The sequence below is a fragment of the Canis lupus genome, chromosome 18, assembly GCF_011100685.1.
Source record: "Canis lupus familiaris isolate Mischka breed German Shepherd chromosome 18, alternate assembly UU_Cfam_GSD_1.0, whole genome shotgun sequence".
NCBI lineage: Eukaryota > Metazoa > Chordata > Mammalia > Carnivora > Canidae > Canis > Canis lupus.
In genome coordinates, this window is record NC_049239.1 from 44,123,447 (window position 1) to 44,148,797 (window position 25,351).

At 53.1% G+C, this 25,351-nt stretch overlaps 1 long non-coding RNA gene across 1 annotated transcript; it reads left to right on the top strand.

Moving 5' to 3' along the window:
• The first annotated feature begins 1,880 nt into the window (after positions 1-1,880).
• On the top strand, positions 1,881-17,600 carry LOC102156491. The gene is made up of 3 exons (XR_005373484.1): positions 1,881-2,475; positions 7,759-7,853; positions 15,764-17,600. It is a non-coding gene; the product is annotated as an uncharacterized LOC102156491 (long non-coding RNA).
• Positions 17,601-25,351: the final 7,751 nt, after the last annotated feature.

Here is a 25,351-nt window from a genome sequence, read left to right on the forward strand (position 1 = left end):
CTCCCACAGCACCTGGTATAGGATGAGTGCCACCAGGCCTTTGCCGAATGACTTTTTAGTAGAATCTGAAGAGAGATCTTGGTCTCCCTTGTTTATTGGTGGTGAGGAGAACAGGTGGCCTGGGACAGGCGAGGCCCTCGAGCCGCTTGTGACTCCGAGGTCAAAAGTAGCTTTCAGCTCTGCCTGGGACATCCATCCCTCCTGCACCTGCTCTCTCCTTAATTCATCCTCAGGGATTCACTAGGAGCTCTAGAAAACTCATGCCTCACGGTTCACCCCCGGGAATCCACAGTCTGTGAGTGGAATCTGCGTGAGAGAGGGAGAGTAAGAGTGAGAGCCAGCGATGAAAAACTGGACTGCTAACTCTCCCTCCTTTCCATAGTCTGGGACAGCTCTGTGGGTGTATGTAGGGGAGGGGATGATGAAGTTCTCCTCTTGGGTATCCGGAGCCTCTTGCTCACTTTCCAGAAGAGCCTTGGTCATTCAGTCAGTACCTTATTAGGATAAGGGAAATAACGAACATTTTGCACCTATCATCCCTAGAGGCAGGTGAACCCGTTAGGGGTGGTTGGGGCAAGGCAGGCAGGAGCCTGGGCACGGGGCAGACCCCACAGCAACCAGAGAAATCATCTCTTCCTCCAGTCCTGAGCTGAGTATAGAGTAAGAGCCCTAATAGATGATTTGGGTTTGAAGTTTGATCTGGGCTGCTAACTAGCAGTGTAACCTTGGGCAAGTCATTTGACCTCTATGGGACTTAGTTTCTTTAACTGAAGTATTTGAACAAAATGTAGGGAAGCTTGGTCTCATTTTCTTCTTTCTGAAGAGGATGGGCCCCACACATGAGCTTCGAGATGTGCTTAGGAAGCTTGGTTGTGAGGGGCTCTGCCCATTGGCTTGGGAGGGTTGGAAAGGTGGGTCGGTTTCTCCCAGGAGTCTCACCTCCTGATCAGGGACCTAAAGAGGAAAAAGAAAAGGAAAAAAAGAACTTGCAGAGTTTACTTCTGACATGCCCAACCTGGAGCAAGGGCTTACCCACCCCAGCCTTGTGCTACATGCTCCCTGCCCCGGAGGCTTCTTTCTGGCTTGGAGCTCTGGTGGGGGTGCTCACGAGGAGATAATGGGAAGAAGGAAGGTCAAGGTATGGAGTGGGGGTGGGGTCAGGAGTAGAGTGGCCTGCAACCTTCTCAAAAGCATAAAGAATACTTTTTTTTCTTACCCAAGACATGTGTTGGTGCAACACCTAACCTTCCAGCTGCTTCCTAAATTTCCTCTTCAAGTCCATCCCTTGTACCACTTCCAGATTAATCTCAAAGCACTGCTTTTATGGTGGACCTCCCCCTCTCCGCCATGTAAGCCAAAACATTTTCGATTCCTTATAAAAGCAAAACAAAAATAACCTGTTCTGGTTCATAGTGCCTGACACTGAACTTCTAAAACACTTATCATCTGTCTCACTGGTTTGGCACCTTTCTACTCTGTAATCTATAATTGTCTCTTCAAGTTTTCCAAGTAAGCTGTAAACCCATTGATTCATTTTCTTATTCATTGCCTTGATGAACATGTATCGAGTCTTTATTGAGTGCCAGGCAGTGTGTTCTGAGAAAAATGCCTCCTAGTGTGCAAGGAGTATGTTTCATCTAGAAACAATGACAGATACACAGGGACTTACAAAGTAGGGTGATTAACAAATGCTCTGCTAAGGGGTGCACAGGATGGGAGTAGAGCCAGGGGCCGAGGTATGAGATGTTGGAGCAGGGCTCACCTTGAAAAATGCTTGGGGATTGACCAGGTGGGGCAGCAAGCGCGGGGGGGGGGGGGGGTGTCTTGGGGACCAAATTGAATATTTAAAGGCATGGGGGAGGGGGTGAGAGAGAGGGAGGGCATCAAAAGGGAATGGCACATATCTGGAGCATGACATCTTAAGTGAGCGCAGCAAGCTATGAACGTGGGGTGACAAGGGGGCCATATCCTTAATGGTGTATCTTCCTTTCCTAGAGCTCAGGTTCTCAAGGCAGTGGGAGCTCCTGAAGGCGCCCTCAGTTGGGTGTTGGGGTGGGGGTGGGGATGGTGGAGGTTCATATGGTACAGGCTTCTTAGGGGGCCACTTTAGCCATCTAGGCCAGATATGATGAAGGTTTGAACTACCTTCAGCTGTGAGCAGAGAGGGGTCAGGGGGGGCCTAAATGGGTGGAGTCTATCTGACAGAAAGGCTCTCCAGCAGCTTTTCCTCTCTTGAGCTTCTCATCCTGCCTCTTAATCCAAGTCATAGTATTATAGAGACAGAAGAGAACCTGGAGATCCTGTGGATCAATTCCTCTTCCATTACACAGTCGGGACATGCTTTGGCCAAGGTAAAGAAGAGAAATGGCTGCCGCGTGGGGCCCGTGATGATGCGCTGGTTCAGTCTGAAGGTTGAATCTGCCTGCTGGTGACTTTGCATCTGACGGCTGTCTCCTCTCCAGTTCCTGAAAAAGAGTGAGGTTCCATCCTATTAAGTGGAAAGAGTCCAAGTTTGGCCTGGTTAACGGGTAGCAGGGGAGTTAGATAATGCTGAAGCGGTTCACCTTGAGATGTTATGAAGGCGCCATCTTGCTTCACTAAGAGTGAGGCCGAAACTCAATTTTAAAAGGTACCTGTAACAGAAAGTCCCTATAGCCCTTTAGCTCTGTCTAATACGAGGAAGAGCAATAAAAAAGTCCAAGTGTGAGCTTTTGAAACTACCATCTAGAATTGCAATCTGAGGTCTGTTGGATACTTCCTGAAAAACAATAAGGGAATGAAACCAAGATGGTTCTCCAACTATCCTCTTCTTCCTAGAAGAGTCAGGAATTTCTGCTATAGTCAGAGTGCGCTTTGGAAGATACACTTTGAAAGCTAGGTGGTCCATTGCTATCGAAGACTGCTGAAATAGAGCTGTGGTGTGAGAAAAATCCAGGCTGGTGTGTAGCTTATGAGGGTTTTTAGTGCCTGTAAGGCATGAATGAACAGAACTCTCAGAATCCCTAGAGAAGGGCTCTGGCCCACCCAATGATTTAGTTTCTTGATTACCGTAATTACGTATCCATAATGCATGTTATAGGAAGGGGAAATGGCAGTCGGGTCCTGGACTATAATAGTCTAGGTCGGGGTAAGCCGTGTGCAGCTTCTGACATGTTTCTTAATAGCAAAGGCATTGGGCACCCTGTAGACTGCTTACCTAGGCTGTCACATATGGTGTTTTTTGTTGTTGTTGTTGTTGTTGTTGTTTTACCCAGCATTTTCCAACCATGCTATCACATGGTTGAGCATAAGGGGAGCACGTCCCAATCTAGGCCATCCAGGCTTTGGAAGCCATAGCAGAGTTAATGTGATTGAAACAAACACATAAACGATGGATTTGGAGTTAAATATCCCAGACTGGATATTCCTTCCAGTTGTGGTCAGCTGGGTCTCAGCACTCGGCCTCAGTTTCCTCATTTGTAAAATAAGTCTTTGTAAGATGAGTGCTCCTTCTGCTTCAAGGTCATTGGACAATTAAGTGCAAGAGCGCTTTGGTACAGTGCTGGTATTTGGTGTTTGGCAGGGTGAAGGTGAAGGCCAGAAGGAATGTTAGGGAGGATGTCTCAGCAAATGAGTCTGATTAGGCCTTGTGGTCCTGTGTGTTCAATGAGTGGTGGTGTTTGTGTCTTTCTGAAGGGGACAGTTTTTTGTCTGGTTGATTTTGATTTGTTCTCTGGGCACCACGGAAGGCATTATTTCCCCTAAACTGTGTTCTGCCATTTTCTCAATGTTCCCCCTTCTCTTCAATATGCCCCTGCATGCTTTTGGTAACCTGTTACTTACTGCTTAGGGAGCATGGAGCCCTGCAGCCTTATTCCCCATCACACCCTGTGCCGGGTTGGAGGGTGGGGTGCAGTGTCCTTTCTCTGGTGGCATCAAGGGGCAGAGGAACAATCAAAAAGGCAGATGGGGTGCTACACCCATTTGCAAGATGAGCTAGCTGATACAAGGGGACGGATCAGACCACTGAGGGTGTAGAAGGGCAATCCTGCTTGGGACCGAGCTTCCTGAGCTCTCAAGCTCAACACGCTCTTTCTTATCTGTATGACCCAAACCCCTCCCCACCAAGGGATCCCAGGCTTTGCCCTCTGCCCAGACTCCTTCCAAACACTGTCCCCGGCTCCTTCTCACTCTGTGGCCAGTCCAGGAATGCCCACACTAACAATGTCTTCCTCTTCCTCCTGCCTGGGTCCCTAATTATCTTGCTGAACAAGAGATGTTTCCTTGGCGGTCTGAATCGTGCTCAGGTAGTGCAGTCTGGTCTTCTGCTTCTAAAAAACAAAACAAAACAAAACAAAACAGAAAGCAGCCTCCTCCTGCCCTGACACGAGTGATCATATCCAGAGACGCCTACAAGACAGCTTTCTCATGCACAGCACTTAATGATTCCTCTCTATTTTACTAACACTTCCCCTCCAGCGAAGCTGTGTCTCATAGCATGTCTCACCTCCTCCTGCCTCTTGTCGAGTCGCTTATATATGTGTCAATGCGTAAACGCACCTCTGGTTACACAAACTTGGTTTATCGACTCACTGCAACAAAGGAGAAAGGCACCTTATCATGCAGAGTAAGGGCAGTTTCAGTAGGATGTTAGAAAGGACTTCTTATGGGACTTGGGCTCATTTAAGTGATTTGGGGAGGAGGGTTCAAAGAAGTGGGGCTTCGCTTTGGACTTGATGCCATCAGAAGAAATGTTAATTCTATGATTGGTATCTTAATGGATCTTCTCAAAGGCAAGGGGAATGAAGTGAGACTCCGCTTATGATTGGCAAAGAAGCAGCAGTCGCTCCGATTAATATTAGCCAGAATAGGATGGCTGGTCAAGGCTGTGGTTTGGAGAATACGAAGGGCCAATTGAGAGTGCCAAGTCAGGACCTGTCAGGGGCTGCTTTTCCCTTCCTTAGTCCTTCCTGTCTTTTGGCCAAGGGCAAAGTAAGTCTGCGAGACATTCATCTATGATATTCAGGTCTTCACCACTGCCTCAATTCTGCTGATTAGGAGGCTGCTTAGAGAATGTAGTCTGTAGTAGGACCAGAGTTAGTCTCTCCTGCTCCTTTGTGGCAGGGAGAGTTTCTTAATCTTCTGATGTGACATGGGCTACACAGTAGCTTTTAAGATTCCAAACAGAATACACCAGGCAGCTGTAACACAGACAGTGACCAGAAACAAAACTTGTTGCTGGTTCTTGTAATTGCCCCTGAGGACAGGCGCCCGGATTATCCAATCCAGGCAACGAAAATGTGTCCCAAACCCCATCTAGAGATGTGGGTGACTTTTCCCGTTCAGCCTACTTATAGATTTTTCTACTTGAGCCTGTAGCATTTTTATAGGTGCAGCCAGAGGGTTTGCTGTAGTGTAGATTCCCCTGGGCTATCTAAGAAGAAATTAAGGGCTATGTGATCATCCGTGACAACTCTGGCTAATACATTTCCATTTAAAATGGTTGGTTTGGCTTCCAGAGCAGCAATTGTATCACTGATGACATCTTACTAGGGTCGGGGGAGGCTTTGGACCATCTTTTCCAGCTGAACTATCCCTTCTGTGGGAATTGCAGTTTGCATAGTATGCATGAAGAGTGAGTCCGCTGTCCCCTCTGGCAGGTCTCCCAGGTGGTTTGTGTTTGTCTCTTTTTGGAAGTTTCTGGTCATTCTTTTCAGGGAAACATGATCCACTGGAAGGCTGGTAATTTTTAGCATCTGAAAAATCTCTAAAATTTGTCCGCAAACAGGATAACTTAGTGTGTGGCAGGTGGTATAAGCCTGATGTCCACATAAAAAGTAATATCCCAGTGGGGCACAGACCATATTGGCAATGCCATTTATCCCAACAGGAGAGAGCCAGGGTTCCACCCCCCCCTCAGAGTGGGAAGCTTCCTTGAGTGGAATTAAACAGCATTTGCAAAGCAGAATGGAGTGTCTCTGGAGAGAACGAATGATTGCAGCAAGAATATGCTCAATATTAGCTTCCATTTCTAATGGGCTAAATTTTGCTGATAGGGTTATAACGACCTAAACAGATGTGTATTCCCGACCGAGGTCCAGGTCCACTTTTTTTTTTTTGTTTTGTTTTACACATTTAAGTTTGGGATTAATTATATGAGGATCACAAGGACTTGGAGGAGGAGATCTACCTTCTGTAGCACTGAGAGGAACAGTTGTTAAATGGCTGTTGCTTCCAGGCCGCAGTAGTTCTGGGCTGAGGAAAACACGAGTTTTATTTTTTTTCTTCAGGGCCAGAAGACCTCAGGAGGTCAAAAAGAACAGGATTTAGATCGGGGAGGTCATGTTGAGAAGTCTTTTAGTTACTTAATAGTGTCGGAGTACAGTCCTTTACGAGATTAGAGGGAGAGGGAAAGAAAAATGGCACCGAAGAATCAGAATTAATCTTGTTTGGTGTCTCAGGTGGCAGTTATCCACTTCTCTGGTCAGCAGCCTGGCTGTCGTCTCAGGCAGAAGCTCTCCTTCTCCACAGGCAGCTTTGTCTTGAGGTTTCATAAGAACCCTCCATGTGGCGTTCTCCAGTGGAATGGCTGTCTAGTGGTTTGGGGATGTCTGTCTTTGTGGTGGGGGAAACCCAAGGATTTGGGGATGTCTGTCTCTGTGGTTGGGAAACCCAAAGCCAGTGGCCCACAGCTTGGCACTTTCTTGCTGTGTTAGTTGTTAACAGTACTTGATAAGGTCTCTCAAGGCTCCAAGGCTGTTTTTGTCCAGCTTCTTCAGAATACCAGCACCCCGGACCTGCTTTCAGGTCACACACAGCTTTCTTCAGGGGGGGATGCTCACTGAGGGGGAGACCCAGGAGTCCTCGGTGTGTGCCCCATTATGGAGTCCAGGGTCCAGGGTCCTGGGCCAAGGCAGTGGGAGCTTGAGCTGAATCTCATTAGAACCTCCATTTCTGTCAATACCCCGTTGCCAACATACAAAGTTGGGCTTATTGACTCATGGCAGTGAAAGAGAACACACATCATGGACTGTGGTGGCGCCTCTCAGTGAGCTTTTTAAAAATTTTCTTTCCCGTAAGTCCTCCTTGATTGCTCTGGAAACTTCGGGAGGACAGAACGTGTGTGTGCTGTTCCTCAGCGTGTCTACTCCATGTATGCTCGCAGGTGCGATTTAAATTAGCAGCTGGGGAAGAAAATGAAGAGACTTAAGCCTCTTAAAGAGAGGCCTGTCACCCGGCAGAGCCGAAAAATGACAGTCACTCCTCTTTCTCTGAGGCCAAAGGGGCCGAAAGGAAGACAACAGAATCATCTGCGAGGAGGATGAAGCTAGCACTCCAGAGACAGCAAATTCCAAACTAGGACTCTCCTTCCGGTTGTCTTCTAAGAATGGAAAGTTGAACTTCTACTCTTGGACTGAACTGGGACCATGGAGACTGTGCAGGGTGTGGGACTCTTACGGGACAAGACTGGCAGTGCCCAAGAAGGAAGGGAACTCACAGAGCTGCCTTTCTGGAAGAATTGATGTGTTAACAACAGCAAGCATAATTACAATATTTCTCACCTGTTTGTCTTGCTTTTGTTTGCTCCTCCTTCCTTTCCCTCTTCTGCTCTTGAAAGTCAAGAGGGCTGTAAAACACTTGTGCCACTTATGTGCCAGGCACTGGGCTTGGGTTATAAAGATGAGCAAGGCATGATGCCCAAGCCTCACTCGTCAGTGATTTATGGGGCTGGGGGCAATGGCAGAGAAGTGGTAATCAAATTATAACTTCCTGTTCCAGATCCTCTGAGCTCCAGATGACTTTTGGCTTCTTCTTCTTTGGTTCTATGCAAGTACACAGAGAAAGAGGCATCATTTAGGTCCTTGAAAGCCAAGGTAAGAGGATCCTGATGGTTACTTGTGGCCATATGGAGGAAGAGGAGGGGTTAACATACTGGAGGTGTGGCCTCAGTTGGCAATTTCTAATGGTCCAGCACCCAGGGTTCTGGAGGAAGGAGGATGGAGACAGGGTTGGAACAAGGAGTAGAGTGGCTCAGTGGTGGTTCAGGTGGAGTCAAAGCCAAGGTAATTAGGCTGGGAGTGAAAAATGGGGCAGTGAGAGTGGTCTGGCAGCTAATGGAACAGGGCCCTGTCCCCCAACAACCTTCAGGACCCCTGAGCCTGTCCTGATCCTCCCCCATCCTGAAATCTGGAGAAGTAGAGCCTGGGTGCAAGGGGAGGGAGGCACACTCCCATGGACTGAGATGACTACTCTTCTGCCTGCCCTGCAAGACCCTCACGAGGCCCCAGGGCATCACTTTTCTCCCAGGGCAGTCATGTCCCTCCTCTCCACCTTCTCCCCCTCCAAATCCATCTTCATTAGTAACTATAAACGTCAGAGTCAGAGCCGTTAGAAGGCTGTTCCTAGATAAATAATGCTTTTCATATTTAATTTACGAGTAGTTCTGCAGCCTCTTTGGGGTGCTCTGGGTTAATTAAGAGCTGAATTAGATGGAGCTGCATCTCCCTAAGGAGACTCAATTAAACTCTTTCTGACCAAGAAAGAGAGGGAGAAAGGGAGAGAGAAAGAGAGAGAAAGGTAGTTGAAGAGAAGAGTCCCTTGGAGGATACCACCTTCATCATGGCCTCAACAGAGGGCTGGTTGGAGGGGAGCTCAGGATGCTCTAAGTTCAGCCTTTTATAGTGCGGAGCCACCTTCACCCCCCCAAGGCAGGTGGTCCAGTGTGTGGGTGGTGCAGGGAACTCAGCATGGTGAGCCAGGTCAGCTTTTCTGGCTGCCATGGGGTTAATGCCCTGTAGCCGGGAAACCAGCTTGGAACTGGGCCAGTTGCCTACTGGACGCTGCCAGGAGCTGGATGGATGTGGTGCAGGGGAAGCTGATCCCAGGTCTTGGGCCAGGATTGTGGTTCTGAAATTTCAACCCCCCTTCTCAGCCCTTCCACAGCCCTCCTGGACCACAGTCTCCTTTGCTGGACCTGAGCACATGAGGGCCATGTATGGCCAGTCGACGGAATCTCACAGCTCCACCCTCCACTGGGAGGGCTGGGGGTCTCACCACTGGGGGAGGCTGCTGTGGCAGGGGGTGGGTGTCAAAGTGTTTATCTGGTGGCTCTGCATCCTCCACCTCCAGCCCTACCTGCATCGTGGGATCAGACCGCAGAGCTCCAGCAGTTTTGTCCACCCCTCCCACGTAAGAGAAAGCAATAAGACTATACTCTTGGAGTGAGTTGGTACAGAGTTGGACTCAGAATCCTAGGCTGCTGCCACCAACATACATATGTGTGTGCATGTGTATATGCACATTCACATGCACATACTCCCCTTTCGTGGGCTCATAGAGCCATGGAGGGCTCTTACACACCACCAGCCTGGTAGCCCTCAGGTACTTGGAGGGCTGTGTCAGACAGAGGTACACCCTGGGATCACAAGCAGACCCTCCCAGTCTCCTGTTCACACTTGCCGTACAGAGAAGAGTGTCCCCACACTCCTGGAGACCCTGTCATGTAGCATGTGGTCAGAGAGTTTGCACACTTTCAGAGTGATAGACACTGCCAGCACCTCCTGTGTCTGCACACGTGGTCACTAAGTGTCAGACAATCACAGCCTGTCTTCTGAACTCCCTTGCCCCATGCTCACATTCCTGGTATAGGCCTCAGGCCGCAGAATCAGTCTCTCTACCACACACGCTTGTACATGCGTGTGCATAGGTGTGCATGCATGCACGTGCACACACATTTTAGCACAGGGCTCAAGTCCAGACTGCTGCTTTGTTATGTAAAACAGATGGAGCGCTCTTTATGACCATCCCTCAGCCTCCTGAGCAGTTCATTGTAGGATTTGCAGCAAATGGAAAATGAACCTTCTCGTGAAGAATAGAAAAAGCAGAACGAGCGGGGCTGAAGGGAGCCCCCTGTGCAAGCAGGCGTGCAACATCCCTCTACCCTGCAGACTCTGAGAGCACGCCATTTGCTCCCCCATCCATCACACCTGGTGCTACGACATCTTGTACTCTTAAGGACCTGTTTCCCTCAAAGGGTGGCTCCAGCAAACCGGGCTAAAACCTGCCCCATATCTTTGCCAGACCTCCATCCTGTGGGAAGATGCTAACGCTTGAACAGGGTGGGAATTGCAGAGATGGGCAGAGGGGCCGCTCTGGCTCTCCCCGCACTTATCTGGTTTCTGATTTGTAGCTTCCCTTCCAGCTTCACGGCCAGGTTCATACCTGGGGACAGATTTGGGCTTCTCTGGCTAGTCCTGTGGGGCTTCTGCTTGGGCACAGTTTTGTCCTCCCTCCACCCCCTGCCATGCCTTGCTGGGACTTCCCTGGAGATGGACTCCCCAAAGCAGCATTGAGGACTTCAGTTCTGCCCTGAGGGCGGGGAGGGCCTCAGAGATCGTCTCTCTCCAACCCCCCTCCCCCGTGTACAGAGGAAGAGGAGGGACCTGACCGTGGCCGCACAGCCCATCTGGGGCAGACCGACTCCAGACCCCAGGGCTCCTGGCTCTTGTCAGCCTTCTTCCCTGTCCTGGCAGCACACGCCACAGCCTTTTTTCACTTTTGCTTTTCTTATTTTGTCTCATGTTTATCTTATACAGATATATCCTGCTTTATTCAACAGATAAGTTCTTTTAAATGTTGTCTGTGAAGAGGGATTTCCACATCAAATCACACTGTAAAGTGCATCTTTCCTCCCTGGGGGAGTTTTGTCTTTAGGTCCCTAAGTTAATAGAGCTGTAGTTGAAAAGGGGCTTTTACGTGTTACCTTTGATCCTCACAAGAGCCCTGGTGATGGCCCGGTGGGCTGAGAAGCCACCCCAGAGAGGGTGGCGGAGCTAACGTCTTCCGCCTCTTGTCAGCCTTTCGGCTGGAAGTCTCTGCCTGTCTCACCTGATTGCTGGATTCCTTGTGAGCTGAAACACTCAGCTTGGAAACTGGGTTGCTCAGTTCCATCCTGTGTTTCCCAAAGCACTTTCCATGCAACACCGGTCCTGAGAAATCTCTGTGATGAAAGGGTTCCTCGGCCAACACAGTTTGAGAAATGCTGCAGACTATCTCTCCCTCTGGGGAGCCTCACCATGCATAGGAGCCCCTTAAAGGCTCTGAGAAGTCCCGCCAGAAAAACCTGCTTAATTCTGCCTTTCTGAAACTTCTTTGGCCACGGGATCCTTTATTTCTGCTAGTAATGTGTGTGGAGTGCACGGTGGGAAACACTGGTCTAGTTTATTTTCTGTGTTATTCTGGATTTTTCCTCTCAAGTTTAAATGAGGCCTCTTGCTGGACTCCTCTCCCTCTCTCCCTCAGGCATCCACATCTACCTCAGGGCAGAAGCTGTAGCTGTTTCCTCTGACTCCTTTAGAGGGGACAAGAGGAGAGAGGGCTCACGGTGGGGCTGGGCTGTGTGACCTGGAAAAGCTCGGGAGAACTAAGACAATCTGCAGGCCGATGGAGGTGAGATCAAGCCATCCTAGGGCAGTGGAGGTCACTGGCCTGTCTGTGGAGCGCACACTGTCATCATCCATCATTCTCTCAGGAGCTGTGAGATGTGTCCTCTCCTCCTTTCCTTGTCTTTATCACTCCAGCCATAGCTTGGATTTCTTTTCTTTCACCTCCTACCGGGACCCTTGGCTGGCGGGCTGTGAGAAGTCAGGCTTTCCTGTCACCAACTTTCCCTTGATCATACTGTCTGGCCCCTGCCCCACAACGACCCACCCACTATGTCTTGTCCTTCTAGCCCCTGACCCAGGCACCTGTTGGATGACAGGCCCCGTGAGTGAATCCAGTGCTGGTGATGCGATCTGCCCCTAGAGAGAAGAAGGGGATGGTCTCTCATCTTTCCTGATGCATGCTCTTTGAGTGCCCCTTATCGACCCATCAGCACTTAAAGCCAACCCGGGCACAAGGGTAATGTCTGCTGGCCTTCCCCAGGGCGCCTGAGGTTGGCTTTTTGAATCAAGGGCAGGAGCCCACTCTCCCCCGGTGACTTACAGTGCCCACTGTTTCTTCCCCACCTGGCACCTGCACCACCTGGCCATTCGTCACAGCGTACAGAGGGCAGCAAAGCGTCCGGGATCTGACACCAGACAGTTTGGTCTTGGAGGAGCTGCATTAGTCTTCACAGAGCCCCAGTTTATAAATCCTGAAAATAAGGGAGCTGGGGCCTTCCTCACAGAGATCTAGTGAGAGTGAGTGTGGTGTTAGGTACGAATAACTCTTTACAAACTTTTGATAAAGGAAGCTTGGGAACAGAGGGTTTCCATGCAGATGAACTGCGGATGCTTGGCCATTATAGGTGTTTGGGAAAAGTGAACTTCTTTCTATTGCTCTTATGGAACCTTCCTCCTGCTTGACGTCAGTCCCTGGAAAACCCCGGTCTCAGCCTCTGCCCGGAGTCAACCTTCAGTGTCTGTCTTTGCCAAACGCATAGCAAGATGCCTGTCCCCGCTTCTGCTCTCCTGCAACACAGGCTGGTTACCTCTAGGACAGTGCCTTCCCCTTGGACGATTACCCTCCCCCTGCCCCACCCCGCCCGGGGCTGGGGTTGGGACCCCTCCCTAGGCATCTCCTCTGTGTCCAATATGTGAATGATCCATCTGGAAAAAGACAGTGCCCACTTCCTGCCTGAACACCAGGTCCTTCTCACTTTTTCGCCCCTGGGAATCCCAGAGCCTCAGCTGAGGCTCTTCTCGGGGAAGCCATCTGTGAATGTGTGGGGCATGCTTGGGTTTTCTGTTGGGTTTTACCCTAGCTAGCCTCCTTCCCACATCTTGCACTTGGAAACCCCCCCTCCTCGGAGGAGTCTTGTCCTCTCTCCCTTCCTGCCTTTTCCTGCTGGTTTCTGTTTCTGGGCAGAGCATACCGCGCCAGGGCAGCACAGGGCAGCTCAGAGGCCAGCCCAGCAGGCCCAGCCCTGGGGGGTGGGGGGCAGTGTGGGTGAGTGAGTGCCGTTTGGAGAACTGTAGTCTTGTGGGTGCAGCTGGAGCCCGGGAGGACAGTAACACAAATGCTAGCATTTGGGGCTGAGTCTTTCCTCTCTCCCTGAAGTGGAGGGGGCAGTGGTTGTCTGGGTGACCAATCAGACCGACTCGTCTGTAGTTCTGTGTGCAGGGTCTGCTCCCAGGACTGGAGGCTTTCTCCCCCTCCAAGGGTCATGGTTGGGATTATCCGTACACCAAAGGCTGGACAGATGGGAGGCTGTGCTGGTTCAGACCAGGGTTTGAGTCCCATCGACTGGCCCTAAGGTCCCAGTGCTGTCCCAGAGCCCCAGAATGAGGGCCAGCCAGACAGCAGGCAGCTTGCCCTGCCTTAAGGAGCGTGCCCTGAGAGCTCACCTCCACCCCTGCCTCCTGCAGGAAGGGTCTGGAATGGAAAGGCCAGAGGCTGTTGGCAGCAGGATGAGAGCTGGAATCGGCCAAGAGGCTCCAGGAAGGTCCTTCCAGGTTGCACTTTTGTCACGAGGCCCCCCGTTCTCTGGCCCCACGCAGAAGGTGCTCACGATTCTCTCTGCATGACCTCAACATTTTCCCTGCTAGTCATGGTTCACTTCCTCTCATTTCCCCTCCCCGTAGGACAGCCTCGGACCGACGGCCTCCATCTGCGGTGCCTTAGCTGCCTTCATGCACACCTCCCTCCAACCTGGCCTTGACTCTCTCTCTCTCTCTCCACAGACTCTCTTGCAGACACCTGTCCGAGCCCCGCACTGCTGGCTCAGCTCCGCTGTGCCTGACTCTGGCCCTTATCTGCTGCCTGCAGCCATCCCTGGGGACCCAGGCTCCGCTCCCTCTGTCCTCACCCCCTTCTTCTCGAACCCTCTCCACTTCTGGCTCTAATGGCTTTGCACATCTCCAAGCAAGGCCGGAAGTCCCCATTCCAGAAGCCCAGAATGTCTGCTTGTTTGTTTGTTTTCCAAGGTTGAGCGGACATGTCCTTGGTCGGGGAGCCAATCATTGGGGGGGGAAGAGAGGAAGGAGATGGCAGAGGGACATTTTTCAGGCAGCCTTCAAGTCAAATAGGAACACTAATAAGGATAATAACTGGCATTTATTGAGTATCTGCTATGTGCTTGCTACTTTGTGACATGCTTTAACACTTATTTCCCTTACTCCTCTCAACAACCCAACGAAGTATTTACTATTACTCTCCCCATTTAAAATGGAGGCCGGACAGGGGGTGAGAAGAACCAGCTGTTGACCTGCTTCTCTGTGGGGAGGGCTTCCTTGCCAGAGGGACCACTCTCTAAAGGCCAGCTAGGGCATCCCTCTGCCTCCAGCCGGGATGGCCTCGTAACACCTGCCGAGGAGAGGGTGCTGGACCAGGCCGAGGGCTCTCGGGGGTGGGGGGGGAGGGAAAGTCACTTCTTCACTACTTCTTGGTGTCTCCTTCTGGGTCTCAGTCAGACAGTTGTTCCCGTGGCCTCACGGGCACCCTTCCCACCCCGCAGCACATCCCCGTACTCTGGACTATAGGGAGTGTCAACAGGGGCCTGCTCTCCTAACGTTGCCCAGTGGAAGAAGGGACAACACTTTTTCTGTTAGTAGGTCCTTGACTTAGGTTCCCACCTGCTCAGTGGGGTGAAGCAGGCGTCAGCACCTCAGGCACCTTTCCCAGGGACCCTCTTTCAATGTTCTTTCTGTGGGTCTCCCCTTTGCCTCAATATGCCTTTCCTCTGTGGCAGGGGCTGGATCCCTGGCCTGGGGCGCACCCCCGTCCCCCCCCCCCACACACACACACTCATGTGCCACCCAGGAGGCCAGTAGGAACCGCTTTCTGACAGCCCTTGCTTATCCTCTGACCCTAGGATCTGGGTGGGGAGCTGCTGGAGTGCTCTGTACCTCACAGCATATGTCTTTGCTGTTTCCACAGCCCAGCTCCAGGCCCTGCAGGCTGCGGGTGGAAGATTTTGCCCTTTAAAAAGATGTCTTTCTTTGAGAGGATGAGGAGCTAATCATTAATGTGAAGAGACCCTTCTAGGACAGATGTATTCTGGGCTTGCTTGGAGAATGGCTGAGCAATACCAGTTGATCCACTTCAGAGAGAGACAGAGATAACTCACCACCAGGAGGAGATTTTTTTTTTTTTTTTCCTCTAGAATGCCCAGGAAACCAGATGGGCTGGTTGCAATAACTCTGGGTGTTCCCCTAACTGCCTCTTGGGCTCAAGGGGGATGCTTAGGTCTAGTGAGAGCCTCCCAGGGGTTAGGAGCCCTGAGTCTGGAGCCCAAGTAGTGATGCTTGATGATAATCATACCACAGGGCTGGTATGTGGAGATAGCACTGCTGATGTGGATTTGAGCAGGGGTGTGGGTGAGGGTGAGAAGTAGTGCTGTTTTAGGTTCTAGGGAGCCTCTCTCACCCCAGAGAAGGGACTGCCTCCAGCTCTCACCTACCAAGGAATGACCTCTGGTCATGGAAGGTTTCTTACCCATACAAAGGAGGCAGGGCCTGCCTAGCAACAGGGGAGCTGGGTGTACTGAGTGGCCACAGTAGTGTTGGGGAGCAGCCTGCCCTGGGAGCGGGGGCTCTGGGCACCCATCTCTGTGATGAGCTGACTGTCCTCTAGGAGCCACAGCATGCTTACCTACAAAACAGAGGGGTCACTATTTGTCCCATCCTTTTGGCTCCACCAAGGATGATGTGAGCCATTGATGTGGTGCTCAGAGCAGAGGTGCCCCAGGGAACCGGGGACCCCCTTTTGAGGCACCATGAACCCTTCCTCTATGTTCCAGGGTATTTAGTCAATCCCCCTCCCCTTATTATTTTCACCCTTTATCATATTATTTTCACCCTAGTGCTTCCCTTTCCGGCTCGTCTCTGCCCCACCTCCACCACACTGGACTGCGAGCTCCGTCAGGACGGGGCTGCTGCCTGTCGCTACTGCTCCTGCGCCTAGCAGAAGGCCTGGACCTGGTGGTGGTCCCTAAATGCTGCCAAGCGGAGGCTGCAGAGGCCGTGGACTCTGCTGCTTACACGTATGAGACCAAGGAGACAGGGAGGCAGGGCATCTGTGTGATCCTCACCGGTAAGAAAAATGGGGCTCCGCGATCCAATGCAGTGACTTGCCCAGAGCCCCTCAACACTCAGGCTACACCTGCCCAGGTCAGTCCCAGCCTCAGGGGTCCAATATGGGGTGGCGGGTGTGTGTGGGTCCTGGAGGCCCAGAATGCAAAGCACCTGCTAAGATAGAGAAAACCAGGCAGGTGACCCTGCTGAGACACTGGTCCCGACACATGTCCTGCCCAGACTTGCACTATTTTGTCTGTTTTCTTTCCTGTGGTAACTCTCAGAGACCTGAAGATGGCCCCAGTGGCCCATGAGCCTTCCTGCCTCTCGGCCCAAGATCTAGAAAGCAGGTTTCTAAGCCCCATGACATCCTGGGGCACCCCCCTGACCATCCCTTTCCACTTCTCAGACAACCCTGTGTGCAGGGAGGAACCCTGGGAGGGACCCAGAGCCCCAGCAGGGAGGGGTAGGTGTTCCCTCTTGGCCACCCCCTCTGGGGAGCACTTTCTCAATTTTTATATGGCTCTGCTCAGAGGATGCTTCTCAGTGGGAGTGAGCAGTTCTTTTTAAGACACACCTACCTTGCCCCAGGCTCAGGGCTTAGGCTCCTCAGCATCTTATTCTTCTAGAGTCATCCTGACGGGCCAGATGCATCATTGTTTTTCATTTTGTAGATGAGGAAACTGAGGCACAAAGGGATGAAGTGACTGGCCTGGGAGCCCCTGGCCAGGAGATGGTGAAGCTGGGATTTGAACCCAGGTACCTTTTGAGAAGCACATGCTCCACTGCAGTGACCTACAGCCTTGTATTTCCCTGAGGACGGCTGCCTCTCGCTGCCCTCCCCCAGCCCTGCCAGGCAGGCATTCTGGCTGCACCTGTCGGCCTCCTTGGGGCCTGGGCCTTCCTGGAGACGCCGTTTAGGGGAGCCCACGAGGCCGTGACAGCAGAGTGAGGGGAAAGGGTTGTGTGGGGACTTGGACAGTTGCCCTCAGCTGGAGGGAGAGCCTGCAGCACCCAGCTTCCTTCAGGGGCCAGTGGGGGGCTGGGCTCTGTGACATCAGCTGCTCCTCCGCAGCCCCAGCTTGGCCGCCCTCCTGACTCTCAAGCCACCGTTCTGGATGGTTCATGGTGGAGCCCAGCCACGAGCTTTTCCTAGCCAGCCAGCCACAGCCAGATGCAGTCTGGCAGGGTTTGAGGAGGGGAGACAGGCTGGACACGAGAGGGAGAAGTGGAGGGGAGCTGTTGGACTTTGGAATTAAATGCACTGAAGCAATGGCCATAGTGGCTTGGGAATCGGCAACTCTGGAGCTCTTACACCGTTTGCTTTAATTGCACTCAGTGTTTGAATTTGAATAAGTAATACACTCCCACGGGTTAAGGAAAGGATTTATTGTGGAAGGTCCTCCTCCAGCCTGTGTGTCCAGCAGCGTGGCTCCTCTTCCCAGAGGCAATCATGGTTTCTGTGTGTCTCTCCAGAGATGATCTGAGCACACATGAGCAGATATGTATAGAGGGTATTTATTTATTTTATTTATTTTTATTTTTATTTTTTATTTTTATTATTTTTTTAGAGGGTATTTTAAAACATTTGCATACTATGCAGAAAATAATGTTTTGCGCATTGCTCTTTTTCATTTAACAGTGTATCTTGGGGGCAGCTCAGGTGGCTCAGCGGGTTAGTGCTGCCTTCAGCCCAGGGTGTGATTCTGGAGACCCGGGATTGAGTCCCGCGTCCGGCTCCCTGCATGGAGCCTGCTTCTCCCTCTGCCTGTGTCTCTGCCTCTCTCTGTGTGTGTCTCTCATTAATAAATAAATAAAATCTTTAAAAAAAAACTGTATCTCTGCAATCTCTATTTGTCTACAAAGAGCTTCCTTCGTCTTTCATTATGGCTGGGTAATACTCCATTCTGTGGATGTACTATCACTTAAAAAAAGCGAAATATAATTTCCATACAGCAAACTGCATAAATCTTCGGTGGAGTATAATGAATGTTTGCGTAAGTGTATACCCAGGTGACCGCCACCCAGAGTACCTTCTATTATCCGCAAAAGTTCCTTTGTGTCGCTTCCCAGGCAATACTACTGCCTAGAAGTTCTCATTATTCTATTTAACTTCTCAACCTCACTTCAGCTTCCTTGTCTCTAAAATGGGTGCAGTGTTGGAACTGACTCACTTGCCGGGCACGTAGTAATCATCCAACAAAGGATGGATGTCAGGTTTATTTAAGTCTCTAGCTGGTATTCTTTCTCCTACCTCTGTCTGGGCCCTCCAGGTACCTTTGGATTCTCTCTACCTCTGCCTCCCCACCACACTCACACACTCACACTCACTCATACACCCTCCTCCTCACTCACACACCGTCTAGCCTCGGAGATAGACCAAGAGGATCATTGTGCAAAGCCTGGGCTGTATGAATGGCTCCATTGTTCCAGGGCTGAGTCCCCAGAGCCAGCCGGTACGGCACTGACCAGGGCTGGGCTGTCCAGTGGGAGGTGCCCATGGGCCCCTGACCAAGGGCTGACCACACCTGGCAGGATACCCACTTCCCCTCCTTCCCCAGAGGGAGGAGGGAAAGAGCCTCGGTTTGACCCAGGCCTGAGCAGAGGGGAGCCTGGAGGATGCCTCCCACTCTCCAGTTGGCCTCCTGGCTCTGGAATGCTCTGGAATGCCAGGGCCTGGGGCACCTGCAGATGTACACTGTGAGCTGGCGCTTTGGCTCTGAGAGGCTGGGGTTCAGATGAGGAGTGGTGGCAAAGTGAGAAAAGGGAAGTAGACACATCAAATGCTTACTTATCCCTTCCCCACCTCCTGGTGTGCACAAATGTGGGTAGCCCGAGGGTCTGGGGGATGCACTGGGCCATACGGAACCACCTAGAAGCAGGCCTCCCCTGCCAAGTGGCTCACACCCCAGGAACAGGTCCAGGAAGCAGGACTTGCGGTTGCCTTTGGGCCGGATTCCCCAGTGCGTGACTTCTGTGTGCTGGCACGCGAGATGAATCTGTACACCTACCTGCCCAGCTTCTCTGGGACTCCTCAGAAGTGACAGTCTTGCCTTAGAGATAGTCTTGGCACCTCTCTCTTGACCTTATGCCCTTTAATGCTGCCTGTGAGATCCGGTGCAGGGCCCACTCTCTTCCTGCTCATCACCATCTGCCAGCAGGGAATGTGCCAGAAGGGCTTCCTACTTTCTCAGCACCAGCCAGAGCTGGGGAAGGGGTTGCCCTGGGGGCCAAATGAGATAAGCCCCCATGAGTGAGAGGTAATGAGGGGTGCAGGACGAGTGCAGGTGAGGGGTAAAAGGACAGGAGGCAGAACAGGGAGGGACTGGCCTGGAGGAAAGTGAGGGGATGAGGGGAAGCGAGTGTTTACCAGACAAGGATCCAGAGGCTTCTCTGGGGCTTGATTTCCTCCTGTCTCAGTTAAAAGAGACCAGATCTGGGGTTCCTGGCTGTTCTAGGCAGCCCATCTCCCTAGAGTCTGAGCCAGGTTCCTGACAGCCTCCCAAAGTCCCAGCACACACCATTAGTTGTTCCCTGGGCCTAGATGCCGCCCCTCCTTCCTGTCCCTGCCACCTTGGTCTCTACCTGGGCCTTGCCAGTGCTCAGCTGGACTATGCACCCTGGTCTGAACCATCCGATCCAGGGGCCGAGGCTTCTGTGGGCAGGAGCAGAGGAGGGAGCCCAGCCCTCCCAGGATCCTGTCTTCTCTTGGCCACCCTCCCTTGCCATGGAAACAGCCCAACAGAGGCCTGGGAATTTTAATTGCAGCCCACAATCCTGTTCTATCTGCCCCCAATTCCAACCACCTTCCCAGTCCTGGTGCCTGTAAGAGATTACCTGTACCCTATTTTTAGATCAGAGGTCTTTAGCCCTCCTCAGGCCTTGTTTGCCTTTGGTCAATCTGTCCATCTCCTCAAAGCTCTGTGGCTGGGTGTCCCAGGTGGGATGCCCTGTGGGGGTAGGGGTAGCCTGAAGCAGAAGTTTCCAGATGAACACAGGCCCTGTGGCCATGTCTCTGCTCCCACAGCAGGCAGGTTCTGGGAAGCACTGGGGCAAGCACTGGATCCTGAGAGCACCACCTGATTCTTCTCAGCCTGGGTCTCTGGGGTCAGTGTGGTAATGACCAGCAGAGCGGCATGAGGAAGGTCAACATCTATGCTGGACCTCTTCCTCGGAGGGCAGCTCGGGAGTAGGCTCCTCCCTCAGGAGGAAGTGGACATCTGGATTTCTCTGACTTCTTCCTCCCAGAAACTTTGGGGGACTTGGATAAGACCGGCCTCTGCAAGACCTGAGCTGGACCACTCGAGGCCAGAGGAAGGATGATGGAGCCCGAGGGATTGGCTGAGGACCAACGCAGACTGCTCCTGCTTCCCAACCACGAGGCCCAGGAGGGCCAGAGCCCTGTGCTGGCCAGGGTGGTCTGGGCAGCAGGTGTGTTGTGGCTTGGCTACTTACCAGAAGCAAATCACTTGGTTGCTTTGTTTCCTCCCCTCCACCAAGATTTGTTGACATCCTCTAATTTACTTGGGGCATTTTGTTCTGTAACTGGAGAAGGAGAGGGACTGTCTGTTGGGAGTGGTGCCAAGAAGAGGACTAAGGAGGGAATGGTGTCCTCCTCTTTGGCTCTTTGGCCTGCACTCAAGGCCCTGTGGTTAGATGGTGCAGCCACCAGCAGGACAGCATCTTTGTCCAGAGGTCCTGGGGCCTAAGTAGCTGTGCTTCACAGCCCTGGGGACCTTGGACCCTTGTGTTGGGAAGATGCTGCTCTCTTAGCCTCTGGCAGCCCATGGTCTGAGGCTCTGGGGGCATCAGGAGTCACCCCTTTGCCTGGACGTTAGCCTCCCCACCAGGGTTCTAATCAGGCATAGCAGGGGCATAGCAGGAGGTGGGAGTCCTCCTTCAAGTAGCCTCATGGCCTTAAGCAAGTTCTAGAGCAAGAGCAGACAAATATGACAAGAGACAGCCTGCAGCACATGGGCTGGCCTGGGAGCAACACAAATTCCCTCGGAGGGATTCACAGAAACCCCGGAAGGTGGGGCAGTGGGGTGACTTTTCAAGGGGCTTTGGCTGAGGACTGGACTAGGCCAGAAAGGGCAAGAACGGGAATTGTGAACTTTTGCCAAAATGATACAGTTTTCTGACTCCAGGAGCTAGCAAGGGCCTGGTGACGTCTGCGCCCAGTGACGCACGGCAGTCTTCTGAAGAAGACGTGGAATTGTATACATCTGAGGGAAGAGTGCAGCGTCTGGCCCGAGGTAAGGCCCTCAAATATTTGTTTTATTTCAACCACAAACAAGTTCAGGTCCCTCGATTTATCTGGAAGAGGAATTCATCCAGAATGTTGGGGAGAAGTGGCAGACAAGAGGTATGGAAGAGACCTTTCCTTCAAAAAGTAGGAGACCGGGCTGAAAGCTCAACTCACTTCCTGAGTGGCCATCCGAAGTTAGGGTAAGTCACTTACCTGCTCTGGGTCTCGCTTTGCTCACCTGTGAAACGAGGGAGTGGGGTCGGCAGGCCTCTGGCGGCTCCTCCAGCCCTCTCGTGCACGGGCCTGGGCAGCAGCAGGCTTTCCACTTCATCTGTGGGAAACCAGGCTCTAGAGGACGGGTCTACTCGGCCTGCCTGCCTCTACCCAGATTTTCTGATCAGAACTTTCTCCACAGGTGCTGCGGGCCCGCAGGCCTGCAGTCTGGGAAGAGCCAGGAGCCACCCTCCCAGGGGTTCGCTGCCTTGTCAGCATCCCCAGTGAGACAGGGGAAATTGAGGACCGCGACGGCACATCTTAAATCAGAGCCTGGGCCATCCATCTCCCAGAATAGACTGAAATCACAAGGTGGGTGGCACACACTGCCACTGGATGGACAGGCAAGAGATATTAAAAAACTGAAGTCTGGAGCCCCCAAGTCCCTTAACCAATTTCCAAGCACCCAGGGGCCTGCGTGCCGGGGAGAGGGAAGGGCATGCTTCATATTAGAGTCCTCCAGGAGGGTCTGGGGGCTCTATTTCAGGAAAGCCCTTGGGCGTCTGGGGCCCTACCCCTGGCATCGTGCTCCCCTGGCCCACTGGACCTCCTGCTCTCCCCCGCAGGCACCCCAACTGGCCAGGCTGACTGAATGTGGCCCGGCAGAGCTGTGAGGGTGTGCGGCCAGGCTGCTGGCTCCAGTACTGGCTCCGTGGCTGAGCAGCTCTGTGAACCTGGGCGAGCTGCTTCAAGTCTTTGGCCCTCAGTTTCCTCATCTGTAAAATGGGAATGGGAACACCTCCTTCCTAGGGTTGTTTTGGAGGAGAAACAAAATGATCCGCACAAAGCAAATAGCACAGTGCCTGGCACGAGGTAAGACCGCAAACATTAGCCACGAATATGAACCTTTTTAATATCCCACAAATAAGCCCAATCTGACTACTGTTGCTTCTCCCAGGCTTCTCTGCTCTTTTGCCTTTTTTTTTTTAATTTTTTTTTATTTTTTTTATTTATTTATGATAGTCACAGAGAGAGAGAGAGAGGCAGAGACACAGGCAGAGGGAGAAGCAGGCTCCATGCACCGAGAGCCCGACGTGGGATTCGATCCCGGGTCTCCAGGATCGCGCCCTGGGCCAAAGGCAGGCGCCAAACCGCTGCGCCACCCAGGGATCCCTCTTTTGCCTTTTTATATCTTGCCCATCCCTCAAGCCTCGGTTGAACTGCTGCCTCCTCCAGGAAGCCCTCCTTGAACAACTCTCCAAGGCTGCATCTTCCTGACTTTCAAGGCTACCTGTTTTGCACTTGATCACATTTGTGGCAATGGCTCTTTCCCACTTCACTGCCTGGGATCCAAATTCCCCAAGCAAAGCCCTGTACCTTTGTTTTCTGCTTCTTCTCTTTCCCTCCAAGTCACTTGCACAGTAGGTGCTCATGAACCACTCATGCTTTTTATCAATTGGGAGATTTCTGGAAACCAGAACCAGAATCCTGGTGTTCCTGAGACCAGGGCCTATGTCTATTTTTAGACTTTAAATATTCTTTTTTTTTTTAAATCCAAATTCCACTCTGTCTTTACATTACAACCACACCAATCTTTTCATGTCAGCCAGATGTACATTTCCCTCTTTTCCACCCCGAAATACACCAGAATTTGAAAAATGAGGTGCTGGATCTGAGAGTGTGAGATAGAGAAGGTGTTCTCTAAACCCTGAGTATTCTTGTCAGGCCAAAGTCTCAGGGAGGGATTAGCTCTGGGTGAAAGAGAAGGTTCTGATGGCTCAGCTCTGGGCTGTTAGAGGTTGGTTTTCTACGGAGGGACAAATGGAATTTTGAAACATGAAGTCCTTGCTTCTGGAAGGTCAGCACTCTTGTTAGCCATCCCAGAGCACTGCCACTCTGCGGGGGGCAGGCTGGGAAACGGATCTAGTCACCTTGAGATCAGGTTGGAGGACCAGCACTGCCATCTGCGGTGGGTGGAGGGCAGGCAGGGCCGCACACTAGAGGTGATCTTGGATCACACTGGGTCACACTGGGTCCTGCTTGATGGGGATCCACTGCCAGGCTTGAGGTGGGTGGGTGGGGGGATTGGGGGGAGTTCACAATTAAGATTTTGCAATTGTGACCAAGACAAATGATCACTGGTCTGGTGGGACCTTGGGAGCAGGGGCCTCCCTACCATCTAGTTCTAGGCGGAGAGAGTTTTTTGATGGTCTGAGTCCTGAGTCCCCTGGAGAAGTACAGGGCCCACGTTATCCTCTGGGGGAGTGAGGGACGGCTACCCTGGACACCCACCAGCCGATGGCAGCACCACCACGGTGGGATTATTAAGCACTTGCCATGTGCCAGACATTGTGCTGAGGGCTTACATGCATCTTATCATCTGGTGTTTCAGAGCAGCCCCACGAGGTGAGGACCGGTATCTCCATCTTCTGGCCGAGGAAACAGGCACAAAGGCTTTCCCAGGGTCCCTGGAGTTTTCAAGCCCTCCATGCCTGGGGCCAGTCTGGGAGTGATGGAGAGGCCACAACTGGAAGTCAGAGATTCAGATATGGGTGCAGATGGAAGCTGGCTGCCTCTCCCTGCCTGAGAAGAGAATTGTTTGGTCAGAGCTGAGGAGCAGCAGGGCTTCAGGCCGCCACGCAACCACCCAGCCTTCTGCAGACGAGGAAAAAGGCCTCCGCGGTGGCCAGCCCTGGCACGGGCAGACCCGGTGGCGGAGCTGGGATTCTCTGCCACGCTCGCCAGCTCGGGGGCCGCTGATCACATGGCACTCTGCCTGCTTCTCCATTCCACTCTTGAGAGGTCCAGGGGTCCGTTTGTCTTGTCACCAATGAGTCCCTGGTGCCCATGTAGGCCTGGCCTGCGGGAGATGCTCAGTCAATATTTGTGCAAAGAATGAAGAACTGAGGTGCTCAGCCTACTGGCTCTGGCTGTGATGGCAGATCTGCCCTCCAGAAGGGCAGCAGTGGCTGCACATTTCCACCTAGGAGTGCCAGGGGCAGTCTGGTGGGAAGGGGTGGGGCTGGCCTGGAGACTGTCCCCAGCAAATCCACCTAGGGGTGCCCCCACCCCAAGGCAGCCCCAGACCCTGCCCAGGAGGCACAACTGGAGCAGGGCAAATGATTCAGGTGCGCATCTGAGAGATAAAGGTTGGGGGTTGGGGGGGTAACAGGCTAGGGGTGTGTGTTGGGGTACTGGCACCAAGAGGTGGATGGCTCCCGTTCTGGGTTCTGGAGGCCCTCGGTGGTGCTGGCCTGGGGCGGGGTAGAGGACATCAGGGCCGGGGGCCCGGTTGGGGCTCCAGCTGCACTTCTTGGGGGACGCTCGGTGAGTGCCCTCGCTGGGAGGGCCCGGAGGGTATGGGAAGAGGTGCCAGGGGGTAGCCCGTGCCCTCGCCGGCCGGCGAGCCCCCAAGCCGGGGGTGTGGGTGTGGGTGTGGGTGTGGGTGTGGCCCCCTCCGGGCAGCTGGGGGCAGGGTGCGGGGAGGGGAGGGCCGGCGCGGGAGCCCGCCTGCGGTGGGGGCATCCGGAGCTGGAGGCCGGGGCGCGGGGCGGCGCGGGGCGCGGGAGGGCGCGGGGGAGGGGCGGGACGAGGAGGGGGCGGGCGGCTCGGGGGTGGAGCCGGGGCCGCAGCGCCCGCCGCTCGCTCGGCGCTATAGCGGCCGCGGTAGCCAGCGCCGCCGCTCGGGGCTCGGGGCTCGGGGCTCGGGGCTCGGGGCTCGGGGCTCGGGTCGCAGGCGGGCGGGCGGGCGCTCGGCGAGGCTCCGGCGGCTGCGGCGGCTGCTCTCCTCCGGCCCCGGGGCTGCGGCGCGCTGGGTCCCGGCTCCGGCCCCGGCCCCGGCCCGCGCCCCTCGGGCCCTCGCGCCCCGGTCCCCGGCCCCGCGCCCCGCCCGGGGAACGCTGTGCGCCGCCGGGCC